This window comes from Papilio polytes, unplaced genomic scaffold (genome assembly GCF_000836215.1).
Source record: "Papilio polytes unplaced genomic scaffold, Ppol_1.0 DF823693.1, whole genome shotgun sequence".
Taxonomy (NCBI): domain Eukaryota; kingdom Metazoa; phylum Arthropoda; class Insecta; order Lepidoptera; family Papilionidae; genus Papilio; species Papilio polytes.
The window spans coordinates 39,144-59,781 of NW_013525511.1; the positions used below are offsets into that span (position 1 = coordinate 39,144).

General features: G+C 35.2%; 1 long non-coding RNA gene and 1 pseudogene across 1 annotated transcript in view; one reads left to right on the plus strand and one right to left on the minus strand.

The window, feature by feature from the left end:
- Positions 1 to 6: 6 nt before the first annotated feature.
- LOC106103888 lies at positions 7 to 5,304 on the plus strand (annotated as a pseudogene).
- Positions 5,305 to 8,793: 3,489 nt separating this feature from the next.
- LOC106103915 overlaps positions 8,794 to 20,638 on the minus strand; it is a 21,243-nt gene continuing 9,398 nt past the window's right edge. The window contains exon 2 of the long non-coding RNA XR_001225646.1: positions 8,794 to 15,688. This is a non-coding gene — a long non-coding RNA (uncharacterized LOC106103915). The remainder of the gene's footprint in view (positions 15,689 to 20,638) is intronic.

Consider the following 20,638-nt stretch of genomic DNA (forward strand, 5'->3'; position numbering starts at 1 on the left):
CTATAGGTTCTATAGAATTTATTGAGCTTTCCAACGCTCACAATATTTTGAATCCTTGACAGTGCCAATATATTAATGAACTCGACTGTACCACAAGCCAAACCAGTCGAATCATAGGTCATTTCATGACAATGACCACACAAGGTCGACTATGCTCTAAACTAACGGTTGTGGAATGCATAAAATGCCAAATCCGCCTTTGTTTCATAACAGGGAAAAACTCTAGGAACTGTCAACTGGAGTACCATAAAAGAGCGTAATTTTTTTTCCACTTCTATAAAGGTTTTACATTTTTTTTTTCAAGTATAATTTGTACTCATATTAAATTCTAAGTCTAAAAATCGTGTCTTTTATTTCATAGTTAGTTCGTAAAGTTATTGGCAATGTATGTCCCAGCATACAATAAATCAATAAGATGTAATATTGAGAAATTGGCAATGTATGTGGCATACATAAGTTTTCAGGAAAACTAAGCTTTTCTGATTTTTTTATTATTTTCCTTCAATAGATTTTTATGTATCAATTACAATTACAAAAAAAATGGTTTTTACTGCATTTTATACTTTGCCAAATTAAGGGTTAATAGTTATGGTTGTATTATTTTTCTCCATCACCTTAAATGGTCTAAAATGAGGTGGCTTAAGGTATGGCGTACCGAATGATCTCGTAAAAATACGAGATATGAAAAGGCTAGTTCTATCAATATGAAATGAGATCGATTTCAATGACGCAATGCAGGCATAGATCGCAATTGGGCCATGCGACTAAGTTGAGTCGCAAGATTTGTAGTATCTTCTACACGGTCTGAAGACGGTGGAGTGACAAACTCGCCGGGTAGGGACAGCGATGCCCCGTGTACTAGGACGGCGGGAGTATTCCGCAGATCCTCCTTCAAAGTTGATCACATGCCAAGGAGCACCACAGGTAAAGCCGAGCCAAGTTTCTCGAAACACATCAATGCAGCCTTAAGCTGCCGATGCACCCTTTCGCATCGATGATAGCTTATTGTGTGAACTCGTTTGTAACCACAAAATTTCATTAACTCTTTTTCTACAATTTGGCGAACAACGTAGTGGCCTGAACAAGGTATTAGATGAAAAGAAATTTAAGGCCAAGGAAAGGCAAGGAAGGATAAAATACAGTAACCATGTCTGAACAGGAATCGCCCAGTTTTAGAGTGACATTGAACGAGTTGAAAAATTTAATGACAGCACGTCGAGGTTCTTTTTCATCCTTTAATACAGAATTCCTTACCGTTGCTGGTGTCTTCAAGACTGTGGAGTTAATTTCAGACGAAGATGCGCTGAAGAGTTTGCCGCTTATCTGAAAAGATGATGCTCTTATTTGGTGGACAGGAGTGAGAGACGAGGTAAAAACTTGGAAGGAGTTTGAACAACGACTTCGTCATGCATTTGCACCCCAAAAAAACGTTCTTGGTGTATCAAGAGATTTTTGCAATAAAGCAATCTCCGAGCGAACTGACTGAAAATATTGTTGCAAAGAAGAGGGGATTATTTACTCAATTGCCTCGTTCTTGTTTTCATTCAGAACAGCAGCAGTTGGCGATGATTTACGCTGCTACATCTCTCTATTCGTGAGAAGGTACCGTATGAAACAGTTCGGAGTTTTGATGTACTCCTGCAGGCAGCTAGGGGTGTGGAGCGTTTTTGGCAGAAAAAAACGTGCCTCCGCCCAGTGATAAGGAAAGGCAACAGCGTGTCCGGTGTCATTACTGCAGACATTTTGGACATACAATGGAACTTTGCCGGAAAAGGCAAAGAACGAAGCTACAGATGCTTTTGTGGATAAAGTAAAACAAGATTTGTTCATACTAAAACATGTAATGGCTGTACAAATAAATGCAAAGGATGTACAAGTTTTATTGTAGATCTCAAAAAAAGATGGTGTTTGTTTGCCAAAAAGCTTTGTTGCAAATATTGGAAATAAAAAGGAATCGGGTAGAAAATGTGATAAAGAATACTTACTTAAAAGGAGAAGCCCCAAAAGAAAACCGAGGAGGTAACCATAAGTCACATAAATATGAGGAAAAAAACCAAAATGTAATTTATTTTATAAAAACATTTCAATGTTTGAGGCACACTATTGTAGAGGCAATACTAAGCGCATGTATTTGCCATCTGAATTGTCAATAAATAAAATGGCTAAAAGTTACACTGCACAATACACACACACAGACTCACCTCACAACGAAAACACACATACACCACACAAATGGACGACATTCCGTATCAAATAGCGGAATGTCGTCCCAAAAAAAAAATGGGATGTTAAAAAGATTGATAGAAAGATGCTCAATTGTTTTTAATGAGGTAGCTTTCACACATTTGAGCTATGTGGAAAGTAGAGAAGTAATTACAGGGTTTCAGGGTTTAGGAAACAAAAGAGATTTGAGGTTTTCAGATCATGCCCATTGGTGAGAGGTATATGTTCCAACTCGAAACAGTCAATTTGTTATTATTTTTGTGAAGGTACAATTTCTGCTCAAGAACTCAAACGGATCGTAAAGGAAATGATTACAAAGGTGTCAGTCTGGTTTAATACCAATAGCTATAGTATGTGACCAAGGTACCACATTTAGAAGCTTTGAAAATGTTGAGACAAGACACTGCACAAAAAAGAAATTTGAAAGGAACACAATGTAGCTAGCATATATTTATGGATAACTTAATAAAGATATTTGTTGAAATTCTATTTATTTGATATGGTGAAACTGTCAGTAAAAGTATGAAGACAGCAGGTAAAGCTGTGGAATTTATTTGATAGTGTAAATGGTTCCAAACGCAGCACAACCAAAGGGAAATTGAGAGGGCCAGTCAAACCCAAATTCTGAACCCAGAAACGAATCTACAATCCTGAAATTATAAATGAAGATATCCTAAATAAATTCCTAGGCATTCTGATTTACTCCTCAGTTATAAAATATCCAAACACCAGGGCTTACTAGAGAGAAATATTTTTAACTCCAGTAAGTCGTGGTGTTTCTGGTGTTAACCAATTGGTTATGATCATATAAAAAATACTATGATGTTCAAAAAAATTAAAGAAAAAAGGTCCACTCTCCATTTTGCTGACGATATGCTATGCTTGCACAAAGATCATCCAGACTATGACAGACTATTCAAAATAAGACCTCTTGAGGAAACGCTGAACTGCCAGTTTGGGAAGTTTCCCTCAGACCAAAGGCTTTCCATAGATGAGCAGATGTGTGCAACCAAAATGCCATTATATAAAACAATACATGCCCAATATGAAGTGGGGGTTCAAATTATATCTCATCTGCAGTCTACAAGGATATGCTCATAAATTGGAGGTTAACAGTGGAGGGGGCTCCAAAAATAACATCATATTTCATGTAATAAAAAATTTCATTTTAAATAATTTCTAATATAAAATAAAATAATCAATAATTAATCTAATAAATAATAATTTATAAAGTAATAAACTACCAACTATATATAATAAACTACCAATAGACAAGATAAAATTGTCTGACGCCTGTGGCAACACCAGCTTCCGACTCGCCCACTCACTCAACGAACTACATCAAGGAAACAAGCGAAAACTGCGGACGGCCGTCCGCCGTTAACAAAGACGTATAATTGTACGTATTCGTCCCCCTGCTACAATTTCAAGTAAAATTAACAAGAAACAAAAACACTCCCAAGAGTTGACAATAGACTGGGCATAAAAATGGAGCTAAAACATTTATGAAACCTTAAGAAAAGACAAGATGATGAGACATTTCAGTTCTGTGTCTTCAGATGGTCATAGGGCTATTATATATTTGGTAACACACACACACACCTATAACTAGTATTGTATTTTCAGTGCTACTTGTTAAAAGTTTTTCAACAGTTGTTAAACATAGGTTTTCTGTTTATTTTCTTCCCCGTAAACAAAATTCTAACCCCATATATGATGTTGGATTTAAAAAAAAACTAAATCCCATTCCAACAACGTAAAACTAATACAAAATTTGGTAAACTCGACATTTGGGAACCTATATTTGTCTAATTTAGACCAGATAAAAAATCTTCTTGAATACAAAACAATATATTAAATTGGATCATTAACTAAGAAATTTCCCAGTTATAACTGGGATAATCTAATATATTGGGGAAGGGCTATGTCCAACAGTGGGTAGAGAAAGGCTGATAAGATACATTACTTTGGTTTTTACAACTCATGACTTAGCTGGACAACCGTCAACTTTTACTTTTATTATTTTGCCCAATCCTAATGGAATGACAAGTCAATAGGTACTCTGTACACTAAACCTATTCTGGTTATGTTGAAAGTTGGTTAACACACCCAAAGATCACTGCATGACAACTCATCAACCAGAAACTGCCACATCTAAGAGTAACCGACACAACCTATTCCAATCTACAACTTTCATTACTCTGTTTAAAATGTAAAATATATTAATAGTTCATTTAGTAAACAATAATCTATAAATTACCAAACTGCTAAAGCTTCCAACAATAGACAAAATACAATTGCCTGCGGCAACACAAGCTTCCGGGCGACACTTACTCAACAACAGACATCAAAGAAGAAAAAGCTGTGGAGGTCTACTAATTAATCCTGTTACTTTGGATCGGAGAATCAAAAACATTTATGGTATGACATCTTCAGTCAAACATTTCCAATACTTTACTGAGATGTAGCAAGAACTAGCGATAATGAATATATGGAGAATTATCAACTCCTTTCTTTTTTATTTTCAAATTTTATATCGCAATTGATTTTAACAACAAACATCAAAATACATTTTGAATTCTAATCAATAGATTACATCTGAATATAGGTAATTGACAAACGAGCAAGTGGCCACTGGGATTTGCTAAAATAGCTTCGTGACCGCTGCCCATACACTGTCATATTTGCGAAAACTTTGCCTACGTTCAATCAAGACAAGACGCACTGAATGCTAGATAAAAATCATAGAAGACAAAGGCAACGCAAACCAATATAGAAACAACAAGAACAAGAAAAGATATTAGAAGAAGTGATCAATAAATGCAACCTTATTTAAGTATAACAACAACTTGCTTTTTGAAAGATAAATGTTGAATGTTGCCTTCGACGGCATTACTTATTTTTATTTAAATCCACGTCCAGCTATTACAGGTCGCTTATGGTGTTTTTCAAAATCAAAAGGAAAGAAACATTTCTAACGACGTATGTTAGTTTCTTAACCATTTTAATGAATCGAACAAAATATGCAAAACCGAACAATTTTACGAAAATGGACAAAAATTCAATAATAGATAAAAGACAGATAGCCGAACAGAACCACAGATGACATATCCAAATGGAATTGTCTATGTTTGTCAAAGAGTATGTAAGCTTTATGTTTTCTGATTACAGGCGGTACATAATAATTGTATTTACAATATAATACATATAATCATGGGCTATCCAAACGTTTTATTAACAATTTAAATTTTTTAATTCACGTTTACGATTTCAGGTGGTAAGATATTGAAAATGTATGGTAGAGGTTTTCCTATTGTTCTCTCGCCGTAATGATTATTTATTGTGGTTACTATGTATTTGCCACGAGAAGCTGCCCTAATGCTGTGTTGGTGTTGTGCTTGTGTAATAGTTAAATTATTCAAGTTTTTGTGACTATCATTAGTAACAGAAAGATATGTTTGTGTTTAGACTTTCCGGTAATGTCTTGCATATCTTAAACAGTTTATAATAATTGCTTTTACATTTTTGGTTAATTTTACTATTGACGAATAAAATTAAAAATCTTAATTGTAAATTTTCTTAATTTGTTACATGCATAATCGATATGTTCTGACCATTAAAAATATTCATCTACTTTAATGGTCTCACTTGAAACTATTTTTGTAAAAACAACTATACGAGTGTGTTATTACGGTACAAGAAATCTTATGTACATACATATATGGTGGCCTTACTATAAGCATGTTTGTTTTTGTCCATTAAGAACAATACCATTATCATTAGACCATTTTACTATATTGTTGACATCCTGTTGACGAGGGTTTTGATCTCGTCAAGATCGCTCATGTACTTGCGGGACCACAGGTTTAACATCAATCTCACACTCCTCCAGTGCTCGGATCAGCATCTCATGCTCCAGGATGTCGAAGGCTTTGGTTTGGCTTCACTGTGGTCATTTATCCAATCTAGTATAGTAAAAACTGGTAAACCTTTTTTTACTCTTTGATGTACAAACTCGTTGGCAACACTGCCCAAACTAGTATCAGTCTTTCAATGACGAGTGGTAGATGTTAAGTTTTTTTTAAGTTTAAGCAGTGTTAAGGTTTTTAGACTTTGATAATATATTAGAAATTGCAAATGGCAAATACTATTTGAAATCTGAACATATTCAGATCCATTAGTTTGACGTTGGTTTATTCCATAGTTTTCAAAGAATGTTATTTCTCAATGTGCTCAATCCCTTTGCAAAGCCAACGCCTTCCGCCATTGTTATGGCATTTTCTTTTAACAGTTGGGATATTTTATATCGTTGTGTCAATTTATTGAAAGTTTGGAATCTTTGATCTCTTACAAAATGTGTATTTATATTTTTGAAAGAACCTTGAACCATCTATGAATTGTTTGTCTTTGGATGGCACAAGTTTTGTATGTAGTACCACTAATTGGATGGTGGATTTAGTCTTAAATTTTCTTTGGTTTTGAAAGTTGGTCTGGGCATAGTTGTGAATTTTGGTTTCTCGTTTTCTCTGTGATGCAGGATGTGTGTAGATATCTTTTGGGGGAATGTATTAAAACATGCCTTATTGGGCAGCCATTTTCACCAGAAACAATGTACATTTATCCTCTTAAATGTAAAGACTTTAAACTGTACATTCAGTACCATGAGGTTCAGTATAGAACAATAAATCCTTTAGCTAGTATTTCAGCTTGGTTTGCAGCTGTGCCATCAGTTGATTGTCTTGTTTGTCTAGGATAACATTTTGTTATTGTGTTTTTTTTTGGGATTTCAATAGCTTTTGTAATAATAGACAAAAGAAATAAAAGTTGAAAATATTCTGAGGTGAAAACAGTTTTATAAAATGTTTTTTATGTAAATAAAACAAGATTTCAAAAGAAAGATTGAAATTTGAAGGTGTTCCACACATTTTTGTTAAAAAATATTTAAAGTTTTGTTGTATGTTCGTTCATATAAAGTTTAAGATGTTTTTAATATGTTAGCAAGCAAATATTCTTGCAAAGAAATGCTTAGTGTTACCCATATTTGTAATTCATGGGAGCTTTCTCCTTGACTCAATTTTCCTGTGTCTTAAAAGACAAAAGAAAGGTGCTGTGTTAAACAATTATATTAGCCAATTTGAATATGTTTATGGTCTCTTTTTTACATAAGAGTGTTCTGTAGTTAACAAGATAATGTTTAAATTACAAAAAGTGCAAAGTGACTAAACAGTGGTTGAAGCATAGGTAGCAAGACTTTCCTGTCTTAGTGCATTATTTAAAAGAAATTATAGTGCCTATTTGTAAAGCTACTAAACTTGAGAAACCACTTCAAGTTACTTCTAAAATATTGACTGCTTTGAGTTTTAACATTGGGTTGTGTGGAGTAGTCCTATAATTACATTTTGTTGTTTGACTGTTATTAAGAGATCCTTAAATATTTGCTAGATTTTTAAGAGACATTTTGTCAATAATTTTCTGATGTCACTAAACATCATCCTATTATATTACTTACTGCGTTGGCGCAGCGACCTAAAGTGGGTCTTGGCCTCCGACACGAGAGAGCGCCAGCGTCGTCTGTCCTGCGTTGTCGCCTGCCAGTCGAACCGCTGGCGAGACGCCGTAGAGCTGGACCTGCGCGAGCTAGAGTCGTTCGACTCGCAGGCGATCCTATTATATTGCCATCAATTATTCCAATACACAGATTGAATGATGCCGTTGTGTGCATTTTGGTATCTTTTTATACAGACTGCAATTTCTCACTCCAATAATGTTCATTGAGGTAGAAAATTGAGTATAGGGTATTTTATGTTTTATTTATTAAGGAAAACAAAATCTTATTAATATGTTCTACAGAATGACATTTTGTTTGACTGGATCTAGATATTACAAAAACAATTAAGAGACTTCATTGCGATGGTACTTTTTGAGTTTTTTTTTATTGTCTACTTTACTAATGGTTGCTGGCAACTTATAGATTTCTATATCATGAAGTTCTTATTCTCTTGTCATTGGTATGGAATATGTTTTATAAAATACTTTTTTTCATTTGTTTAAAGTTGATTACTGATTTGATTTGTAGTGTTGACAAAAATTTCCAAGCAGCCATATTTAAATGACGGTATTACTGTTTGATTAATTCTACAATATGATATATTGACTAATTTAAGCCTAAAGGAGGCCTAATTTAAGTCCCTTTCTCTTTACCACCCTTTTCTTTTAAGGAGAGGTTGGGAAGAGCAAGTGGATTTGACGGTGGAGGAGATGCATAGGAAGGGGAAATGTTCTCTTTATGTGCGTCTCCTCCTCCGTCGTATAAGGGTAGGCAACGCATCTGCAATTGCGGATGTCTATGGGCAGCGGTCGCTTCGCCATTTTGTCGGTTTCAGGTGGCCGCTTGCTCGTTTGCCACCTAGTGTTATAAAAAAAAAATAATTATTTCCTAAGGATTCTGTCTATTTTAGATAATGGTAAAAGTCAATGGTCGGAATGAAAAAGAACACAGTTGTGGGTGAAGGCAAAAGCTCAAAGAGGTCTATGATGCGTGGCATAAGACTGTTCTATATCATTTGATTATTTTGATCATGAATTCTCTCTGTATTTTGTCGAGCCTTCGTTTGACTGACAGTTTCTCTGTCGGCGACCATGCAGTAGCCGCGTACATGATCACCTGCTCCACAACCGCCGTGTAGATCTTTCTGATTACCTCTGAATCTGATATGCCCTCGCAGGGCTAATGGGGATATGCAAATCCGTTATTTCCCAAGACAAGGCATGGATTTTTCGTATTTAATGATTGTATTCTTGTTAGGGATGGAGTAAAGATGTAGAAGGTTGTGAGGGTGTTTGGATACTAATGGTACCTCCAGGATTCAGGACCCATTGGTACTATATGCTTTTACAGAAATAGCTTTTTCCCAAATTATCGTTTTTATACTGGGTTTAACTTAGCTTAGTTGAAATTTATTTCTGTTTGAATTAAGTTAATTTCTTCAATTAACTAGGATCAAAAATACTATCGTGCATTCTTCCAAGGTGTCAGAACGTTTGAATTTTTTTGTGACTGAATGGCCACTGCCTTAAAGTGGCATTAACAGCTTCACCGGGCTTGAGGTGGCCGAGCGCAGATGGCGCTTAACCTAAACTTCGTTTATGAGTAACTAAGCTCGAGGGCCGAACCTCGACTTGAAAGGTTGCTGCCTCTGATTACTATTATTATTATTAATACATCTAACATTACTACCGCTTCGGAAAGCGTTAGCGCTGGGAGAAGTGGCGGAAGAAACTCCAGCAACGCTGCCATCATTGATAGGAGAAAACCTGCCTGCTATGAGGCCGTATTGTGGCAACGATTTCCGTAGTCGACTGCGACTAAGACGTGTTATCTGTTTGCGTAGTTGTTTAATCCTAGCCTGAGCTATTGTTATTGCATTGTCTTGGAAATCAAGAACGTGCCTAGGTCTGCGATGATCACGTCGAAAATTACCGAACGCGATTGGGTTGTAGGTGGCGGCCTACAACTAACGTATTAGGATGACCGACGACAAAGTCAAAATAACGACGCGACGCCAGCTTCAGGTTGGGCTATGGTGGGTAAGTCCAAGTCTATGTGAAGATCACTATTGCGCATGTACCACGGGGCCCCCGACGCTCTGCGCAAGAATCAATTCTGAATCACCTGAAGTCGGTGTATTTGTTTCGGCTAGATGTGCGTGAATACAGGGCTAGCAAGATTGGATTTACTACAGTTGCTAACTTACCCGTTGCAGTTATCTGACCTTCTCAACTACTCTGAGCCTCTGAGCCAACTAACCGGCTTTTACCTTATGTAGGTTCCCTACAATATAAAAAAAGAGTTTTCATTCTCTACTTATCGTTAAACATTAAGGATGTTATTGCGATAGCTTTATTAAGGTCATATGTAATGCGCTTTTGAAGGTTTTATAGGCTACTTGTAAGCTACGCCTACATGCCTTTCGTCACACATGGTTTAAATCATGAATCATGAATTTAAATCGTGAAGACGCTGTGACTTTTAATGTTCGTGTTACATTTCTTTTTTCTTAAGGAATTTATCTAATGTTTTCCCAAGTTTGAAAGTGTGCCTGTCTTCTTACACAATAGTGGTAAATACATCTTATTGGACAATTGAAGTTATTGTGCTAGTGCTTTTTTGTATAGCTGAATAAAATTTGTTTATCAAATCTGCCACTGCCAAAGTCCAAGCTGCTGCTGCCAAAGTCACAGCAGTTTGAAATCTCGTTTGAATCGACCGTTTACTGTTTCTGCCCAAAGTAGTTAGAGTTATTAGCATTTCTTCTATGAACGTCTCTACATGTGTTTTGTACACAGTGCGCCGAACTGTGGCAATCAAATTGGCATCACCTGGAAGAGGTTCTTTTTTATTTTATTCGGAATAACTAACAGCTACATATGTATAATTAGATACGTATTATGAAAATGCATTGAGATTTCACTAACATCGTTATGCACAACTTTATAAAGAAAAAAAAAACAAATCAATTGTTATTTTCAACATTGTTATTTGCTCAGTGGGATTGTTAAGATTTGACAAAACATTGCCACAGTTACAATCTGAAGATTGAAAATTTTCACCATGTTGAATTTGTTTGTTTTGAATCTTTTTTTTCCTTTTTTATTGTAAGATTTGTATATCTTAATGGCCACTGCTCCCAATTACTGAACCATCTGACATAATAATTTTGATTGACTTCTGTCTTAAGTGTTCTGGGCATTTAGAATCTGTAGCTATATGTCTACCACAATTACAAAGAAAACAGGATGATTGTAAATCAGGAATGTTGCAACTTTCACATGTATGTGGCTGAGGAAACCGGAAGCAGCGAATTTTGACTTACATTGCTTAGCAACTTGCCCAAACCTACGACAATTTCGACATTGAATAGTAGGAAGATGGTAAAACGACACTGGGAGTGAAGCATTGAAGCAAAAGATTTTTTCGGGTAGTGTTTTGCTAGTTAAAGTTATCACAACGGTAGTTGACGAGACCCACGTAGTGGTGTCTTCTCTTCTTGATTTATTTATTTAACATTTGGAAAACTTGCAGCCTAAATTAACGCAGGTAACTATAAAATAGATAACTGTGGGCCAATAAAAAGTTTTCACTTATAACAGTCTTGTAGCAGAAACAAACAACAAGTACTACAGCTAGCTATAAAACATTTAACTATGTAAAATAGATACAAAATATTACCAGTAACAGTTGATATTTAAGTAAAAAAGTCAAGAGCTAAGCGCCTTCTTGCCATGGACACAGTCGTTACGAGTGGATCTAATTAGTGCTGCTTACATATGTTGTTGAAGCTTGCACAAGCACGCACAATGTAATTAATGAAATTTATATTAAACCTTCTAGCTTCAACTAGATTTTAATATAATATTTGGGTAGGATTAAAATTGCAGAAAGGAGTTCCTCCAATGTCCATTCTGTGGGGATTTTCCGAACAATGCCGAGGCGGAAAATGTGAAATCGGGGAATATAATTGTATGTTAAATCTCGTCAGAGCAGTTTGAAATCTCGTTTGAATCGACTGTTTACTATTTCTACTACTCCAAGTAGGTTGAGAGATTTATTAGCATTTTTTCTATGAACGTCTCTCTCACTGCAGCTCTACTTGTGTGTTTATACACAGTGCGCCGAACTGTGATATTTAAATTGTCATCGCCTGAAAGTGGTTCTTTATTTTATTCTATTCGGAATAACTAACAGCTACATATATAGAACCATCTAAGACATAATCGACAAATGCATTGTTACGAGGGCGAATCAAAAAATTCTTGGAATCAACATTAAAAAATGCGAAGATTTAAATAATAATATTTTATTTTTCTACATAATCTCCCTCCAATGCAATGCATTTATAATAACGCGTTTCTAACTTCCTTATTCCTTGTGAAAAAAAAATTCTTGACTCTCGAAAAACATAATCGGCAAATGCATTGTTATTATGTAGTTAAGATCGTTACTCACAACTTTAGTATAAAGTAAAAAAAAAAAAACAAATCAATTGAGTTAAGAATATGACAAGAATTACAGTGTAAAGTTTAACACTGACATTCTTTGGCCTAATGTTGTCATTAGTTACTAATATCTGCAGCACACGGTGGAATGAAATTGTTGCCTCGCCATTTTCTCTCCCGATGGCATTCCTCAACTTGGGAATTAAAGCTGCATAATATTGGCCTGTAATAGTGTTTTCACGCTTTAAATAATTATCAACAATATTCCTTTTGTGTCCCAAAATATTGAGGCTATAACCTTGCCATGGCACGAAACTTTTTGGGGGTCAATGATGACCGTTTCCATTGCAATGATAGCTTTGTTTTTCTCGAGATCAAAATAGTGGGATCCATGTTTTGTCCATTGTTACGAAACAAGACAAAAAGTTTTTAGAATCTCTTTAAAACTTGTCAATTTTGTTTCTGATGGTCGGGATTGATGGCACCTATCATGCGGAGACTTTTCTCATATTCAAAGATTGTTGAATATGAAATACCCGTTTCTTGAGTTAAGTATCGGATGGTAACACTTCGATCGCTTAATACACGACCTACTTTGGTTTTGTTGAAAGTTAGTACGAAAACTTTAAAATTTATGCTTGAATATTTTAAGGAATCCATTAGCATCTGGAAATTTGAAAAAAGATAGTTATTTGGTTTATGTATATTCTTTTAAGACTGCCGTTGATAATGTTGAAAAAATTGTGCGTTTTAGGTAATTGTCAATAGTGCCTGGATGAAGATATTTGTTATTTGGACATGGATTGTTAATCCCAGGATTCATAGAACATTCTATCCCCTTGGGAAGGGCTATGATGAGTTATTTTCACCATTGTTGTTTGCTCAGTGGGATTATTAAGATTTGACAACTTAACATTGTCACAGTTACAATCTGCACCAGTCGTAATTAATTTTTCGCATTTTTATTGCAAGATTTATACATCTTAATGGCCACTGCTCCCAATTACTGAACCATCTGACATAATAATTTTGATTGACTTTTGTCTTAAGTGTTCTGGGCATTTAGAAGCTGTAGCTATATGTCTACCACAATTACAAAGAAAACAGGATGATTGTAAATCAGGAATGTTGCAACTTTCACATGTATGTGGCTGAGGAAACCGGAAACTACGAATTTTGAGTTACACTGCTTAGCAAGTTGCCCAAACCTACAACAATTTCGACATTAAATATAATAGTAGGAAGGTGGTAAGCATTGAAGCAAAAGATTTTTTCGGATAGTCTATGGCCAGTGAAACTTATTTACTTAATCTTCTTCTTGACTTCCGCTGACGCCAGCAGCTGTATTGTTAAATCTCTTTCATTTTCTTTGTTTTTTCCTTAATCGGAATCCTTTTTGTTGCGTAATCCTTGTGCTATATTAATGAGTTCCTTTTTACGTTACTTTAATTAATTGCATCCCCGTTTTATTTTGGTGTAATATTTGAAGGTTATACTAAATACTGAGAGCTGAACTGTGACTGTGTGACCCTTTTCATCCTCAATTTATCATATCTTAGCATTTACTTATTGTTTTTTTTTTGCAATTGCAATTCCTTAGCGGCTACAGAGGATAATGGTTTTTTCGTGCAATAATAAATAAATATGGGTAATTGACCCTTGAAATTGCACATTTTCTTCGTTAATTCTTTGAGTTCTATCTTAGCCATTGTGGGAAGTCAGTGCAATCATCTAGAATTTATACAAAGTTAATCTTAATAACAATGAAAATTTTCATTTAGTAGACTGGATAGACTCTCAGGGATGGTATTCTCTCCTATCGTATCTTCCGCAAGCTTTCTAATGTCGGCGTGGACTGTCTGATTTTACCTGTGTAAATTATTAAAACTGCGGAGTCCGAGAACCACGTTTCATAGAATTACAATCTTTGAACTGAACTGTCATAGACAATTTACGCACTTTTTTAAATTATTGTTGCAAGCAACATCTAACACCTGGCGTGTTAAATATTTTTAAACTACACGCTATTTTAGCTTTTCCTTTGTGAAGAAATGAATTTGCAAATAATATTTTTTTGTTCAAAGGTCACAAGTATCATTATCTCAAGACGGAGAAAATGATAGATCATGTCAAGTTGTTGGGTCTCTAGGTGCTTGGGCTCAGGAAGTAACTTGAATAAAATAAAATAGCTTAATTGATTTTCCCCTTGGCCAGGGGACTGTTGTCCAAACGAGGGTGGCGCCCTGAGTAATGGATCACCAGGAATTACATCTTAGTTATAAAATCCTTAGTGGACTCAGTCACTTCCTGCTTAATAGTAGTTAGTGTCTGATAGATATGGCAGGCTTCATGGCTAGGTACATATTGCCATCTTCTCATGAAGATATCCAGAGAAGCAATTACACAACACCAAGGCAGCCTACATATATTCCACATCGATTTAGTATTAAATATATGGTACAATTGTAACTTGACAGAATTCGCTCCGCGTCCTTCCGAGGTTGGGTTGAAAAGGGTCGACGGAAGCGTTGCCATAGATTATGCAAAGTCCCGTCACAGAGCAAAACGCTGGAACAGCACTGGCTAATGTCTGGTTCGAACACAGGGCTTCCGTTTGACCCAGTGAACTGGAATGGCATCATTAAAAAATTAAACTCTTGCATCTAAAAGAAAACATATTAAACAAAAGTTCAATAGAGACAATACAAATCTATGTTTACATCTTACACTGATTCTATTCACGAACGTTACAACAACGTTTAGAAAATTTGATTTCAATTTGTAACAAATTCGCTATTGCAGTATTCCATATATTTATTATTTAAAAAATCTTTAAAGTTAGTTACTGCCTTATTTTCATCTTTACAGTTTGCTCCTTTACTACGCGGTGAGCTTAAGTTAGTTAAAATGTTGGATTTTAATGTGGCTGAAAAATAGTGGCAATTGGGATTTCGGTTAGTAAGGTTGTCTTATAAAAAGGTTCTCTAAACTATCCTAATTAATTGACGAAGGTTTAAGTATTTGAAACTTTTTTTGTACACCAGATATCCTATAGGGTTGTAAGGGATGGCGGCGGTGCAGCAAAATAAAACACAAGTTTTCACAAAATGGGTGCGCACAGTTCGTTCGCCGGTCGACGTACGTAATATATGCCGACCACCCTCAAATTTCACTTTATATTTTTTCTCTTAAAAACTACCAACTGTTTTTACATCTACCTCGGTAGAAATTAGTAGCTTATATTTAACAAAAATAATAAAATTAAAATAATATAAAAATACCATAAAAGGCTTTTAAAAATTCTATCATCAACAAGGGTATTCAACGATATTATATATTCATTTATATGTCGGAGTGACGAGCGGCGGAGGTATGAGCTCCGAAGGCGGATTATTTACGTGGTTATTATTGTCTTACATATTGTAGTCGTGTGTATTTGGGAGATCTTGACATTATAAAGTAAGTGAACCTTGCATTTTATGCATTTGATACGGGTTCTACTCGAGCATCCCATTATTTTACACTGTGTCCCAAGCCCCTCATCGTGTGCAGGAAAATGCCCAAAACCGTCTCGAGTTATTTCAGCTTCTGGGCGTGTCTCTCCTGTTCTAGGTACAATTTGAAGAGTTGGGCTACTGCCACTTGGACGACCTCTTTTACCGGAATTTTATTTTACAACACCAGACTTTCAGCCAACCGACGCCGAAAGTGAAGCAATGACAGTTGTTTGTTTTAAGGTATGTTAAGCTCCTCATTGTCGACTTAGTATTCTCGGTATGCTTGAACTACTGCTAAATCTGATGCATGGAATAAAATGCGTAAGGTCCATTTTTTTGATATTATAAACGTCCTATAGTAACTCATGAGTTGATCTAGCAAATCTACTCCTCCCATCGCATGATTGTACTTCCTTACAACTTCGGGACGTTCCACTTCAATAAAGTGCTTATCTTTTTTACACCACCTCTTCACTAAATCTTTTTACCAATTGCAACAAAATTAGATGCTAAATGGGTAATCTTATTATCCAACCATTTGACAGTTACATCTTTATTATAGCTAGTCATTTCTTGAGCAAAGTCTCGCAGTTTTTTGTTCATTTGTTTCTTAGCAATGATGGCTTTACAAATCTGTTGATACGGATAGTGCCAGCAGCCATAAGTATGTGAACTAATGAACACAACCGTTTTTAGTTGCAAATAATGTGAAATTGAGACTTACATATATTTTTATATAATATTATATGTGTACAATTGTGTACACATATAATATTATATATTGGTCTCCTGGTCTCAAAGTGTTAATTACTAGATCTGACATACATTGATATGTTTATGATCACAACAACAAAAATCAAAGTAAAATTATTTTTTAGTTTTATTTTCAATTGCCTCATCTTAAATATTTTCACACTCATTTTTATTTTTAAAATCATACATATTTTTGTTAAATTTCTTCATGTGCCTTTCTGTGGCTTCAAATGAATAACAATTATTATTTCGGATATAGTGTGTATTCCTTTAATAGCTTTAGTTGATATTCTATTGCGTAATTTGGTTTTCATAATATTTATAGCAGAAAATAACCTTTCTACGGCGGCGCTGCTATGTGGTAGACACAAAAGCTTTTTTACCAATTCACAAAATGTTTGAGATTCGTCTCCATTTCTTAATTCTTCTACATGTTTCCAAAAGTCGATAATATCGGGAGTTTTGTTTTGGTTGAAAGAAAAATCGACATTTCTCAACATTCGCCATTCTCTATCCAGTTCCGTTATGTTATTTGAAGAAATCTTTGGGAAATGATTTACAAACACATATAGTGTGGTCGGGGATTCCCCCGAATCCCGACTAGGCACTGCCATCTGGTGTCAATACGTTTTACAACGTAGTGGTTTTTAAAAAAATGTAATGTGATGGGACAATAGGTGGCTCTGATGGCTAGTTTAAAACAGTAGAAAATAGGAATGAAACGGAAAACATTGAAATCAATGTGAAAACAGTAGGGTTGGTAGCACTGACGCATACGAACCCATTCGGGGTTGCCCGCTCATGAGCTAAAAATTACCATTGTTCATCTAATTAATATTATATGTTGGCAACACTTAAATAATCACTATTCACTTGAAATTTTAACCCTTAGTAGCCTGATTTACGAAAGTGATTTATTTTTAATATTACTATGTTTGCTTGAGGGTGTAGAGGAAGAGAAATATAGCTTAAAAATCACTATTTATTTTACACATTTATTTAAAAAAAAAACAGGTATCAATTTTGATACTTCAGGCATTAACGCCATAAATAAATCAGATATACCTAAGGTTAAGAATCTTTATTTACCTTAATAAAAATTTACAATTTACTTAAGGTTACTTATGCATATACATTTACTAAATGCGGGTAGCTACGAAACATTGTGTATACAAACTAATACTATTATTACGTTGCATCGAGACATTGTATAATGGATGTGGCATGGCAATACGTTCATTAATTAATTTATTATGTTTCCTATTATTATGTTATCTCAAGCTATTAAGAAAGTTGTACTTAATGGGTCTTTAATGTGACATGCTTGTGAATGTCTCTTTGTCTATTTTTAGGTTATGCCTACATGACTTCTCCCCCCTTAAGAGAGGCTAACCGATGAACGCAAGGGCTGCTGCTGGATGTCTTCCAATTGATGCGCATTTTCCATATCTTCTATGTTTATTTCTACTTGGTGATAACCCGAAGCTAAATCAAGAGTGGTAAAATATTGTGCTCTGCCTAACTTATCTAGTATGTCGTATATATTGGGCAGTGGATACTTGTCCTCCGCTGTTTTGTCATTTAGTTTCCGATAGTCTATTACCAGTCTCCATTTTTGTTTTCCCGAAGCGTCTATTTTCTTCGGTACCAAGTGTACCGGACCAGCCCACAGAGAGTTACTTTCTCTAATAATGTTTGTGGTAATAGTTAATCTACTTGTCTTTTAATCTCCTTTGTATTGGTGCACGACTATAATTTCTCACAAATATCGGCTTGTTATCTGTCATTTTTAATTTATGTTTAATTTCGCATGTAAATGTCAATGGTAACTGTTCGCAGTAGAAAACGTCCCGATAGTTATAACTATAGCTGTTGGTGTTCAAAACTGTATCTACTAGTGGACTGTATTTAAATAAAAGCTGGTTCCGGCACAAACAATGTATTAAGAACTGATAATAACAAATTATGTAAAAGAACAATATAAAAAACTTTAGCGGTAAACCACTATGCAGTTTATTTGTGCACTTTACAAGATATACGATATAACGTAAGCGTACACAAATTATAGACAAACACAAAACGATACAAATAATGTAAACAAAGAAAACACGTAGACAAAATGGCGGGCGAGAGAGCGAACGAACGAGGTGTCAGCACAGTGTAGCATCGCGTGGCGAGTGGTCGGTCTGCCGGCGCAGCGCTTCGCATGATTTGCAGTTCGGACGATTTGAGTCCGCGTCGCGCGTGGCGCTGTGCCTCAGTAGCGCGCTCACGTCATCCGTATATAAAATGTTTATCTGTTTGTCGGGTGTATGTATTAAATGTGAGAATTTTGTGTTATGATTTTAAATGTCAGATGACACAAAAGCACGATTTGACATTTGGTTATCAACACGTAATGAAAAATATAGTTAATAATAAAAATATTGAAAGACCTACAAACAAGAAAGTAAGGAAAAAATGTATGCCATTGGATACAAGTCAATTGACAACAAATGATAAACACATACTAAACAGGTGTTTTGGGATGACTTATTTGCAGTTTCTGGAACTGTCAATGTCTCAATCTTGTGCCTCGTGCCATCAGCAGTTTTAATATAGATATAGCCATCACGGGTCTAACATGAAGAAACACCGAAGTAATCTCTGGCCGCCAGGAGTGTGCTGTGACGAGGTTTAGTGAGGAACTCGGAGAATAAATGTAGTGTAATAAATGTAATGATAAATAAATACGTAAATAAGTACACTACAAAACTATGAAAACTTGAATAACGTCGCGTAAGAGTCTGGTCAGTCGGTCTGTGGTGGTAGCTTGGTACGTCGCCCCGCAGTGCACAATTCATATGCGAGCTTGGAGGGGCTTAGCTTTGACGGGGGCTTACCGCGCTCCGTCTCCATGGGCGGGGTCCTATGACAATCACACGACGTTTTTTTTCTTTACATGATATTGCACCCCTATTGCCACTTCATGCCCCGAAGGGGCGCGAGGGCTTACCCGTGTGTGGGTCTAATGCTGTCCGCAACAATAGCATAATTTATTTATTTCACGCTTTTCTTCCTCATTCATGTGATCAATTCGTAACTTTTTTTATTTTGTTTTTTCTTATTGTATTTTGTGAATTTGGCTTAGTCGAATTTTTTGAATTTATTTTCTGCAATGGTACTTTGTTGCTGTTTATAAAAATTAGTTCTCTGTCCGTTGTGTTTATTACCGTTGTTACCATTCTTCCTTCTTTCACTGACACTAATGCTGAAGGAAAAATAAGTAATTGGTCTTGGTTATTATTTCTTTAAGTAAGTAATCACCTTCTTTATATATTAAATTGATTACTAGTTCATTTTTCGGTTTTATTTTTGAATAAGATTTTATATCGTCTTATTGGTATTTTAGTATTTTTTCTGCATAGTACCATGTTTTTTATATCTTTGGAGTTTAACGGCACTAAGAGATCTAACCCAAAAAGACCTAAAACCTGGATCAAAATCAAAAATTAAAAATTTGTGCATTATTTCTTGTTTGTATATCTTTTCTAGTTAATTAATTATTGCTACTTTTTTGTGCTTAGTTGGCGCATGCTTTTGTGTGTTGGTTTCCTTTTTAATTATACAGTTATTTATTTTTTTGACTAAATGTTCTCGGTGATATAAGTGATTGTGATGCGCCTGTGTCTATTAGAAATCGGCCACTTAACTCTTTTATATAAATGTCCGGTAACTTATTGTAATTAAGAATGTTGTTAAGAAAGTTATATTAGTTCCATTTCCTCTAACTGTGTACGAAAATGTTCCTCAGAATTTTCTACGAAAGAATTTTTATCGTTTTCCTCGTCCGATGAATTTTCCACATCGTCGGTTCTACTTTGGAAGTGAATTTTCTTTTTTTTTGGAATTATTTAAGATTTTGGTTATCTTTAGGGATAGATTTGCCGTCAATTTGAATCGGAGTTCTATTTTTATAATATGTATTGGTTGATGGACTAAATGACATCATTTTGCTTTGTTGTGTACGTTATTATTTATTGAAAATTTTACAGAAAACACAAATTAAATAGATGCATAAATATGGCCGCGCAAAAACCATATCGACGCTTGAAAGGCAAACATAACTAAGCGACTTTGTCCAAACTTTACAGGAGAGTGTTTGTAAAGTTGAAATATTTGGAAAAAAA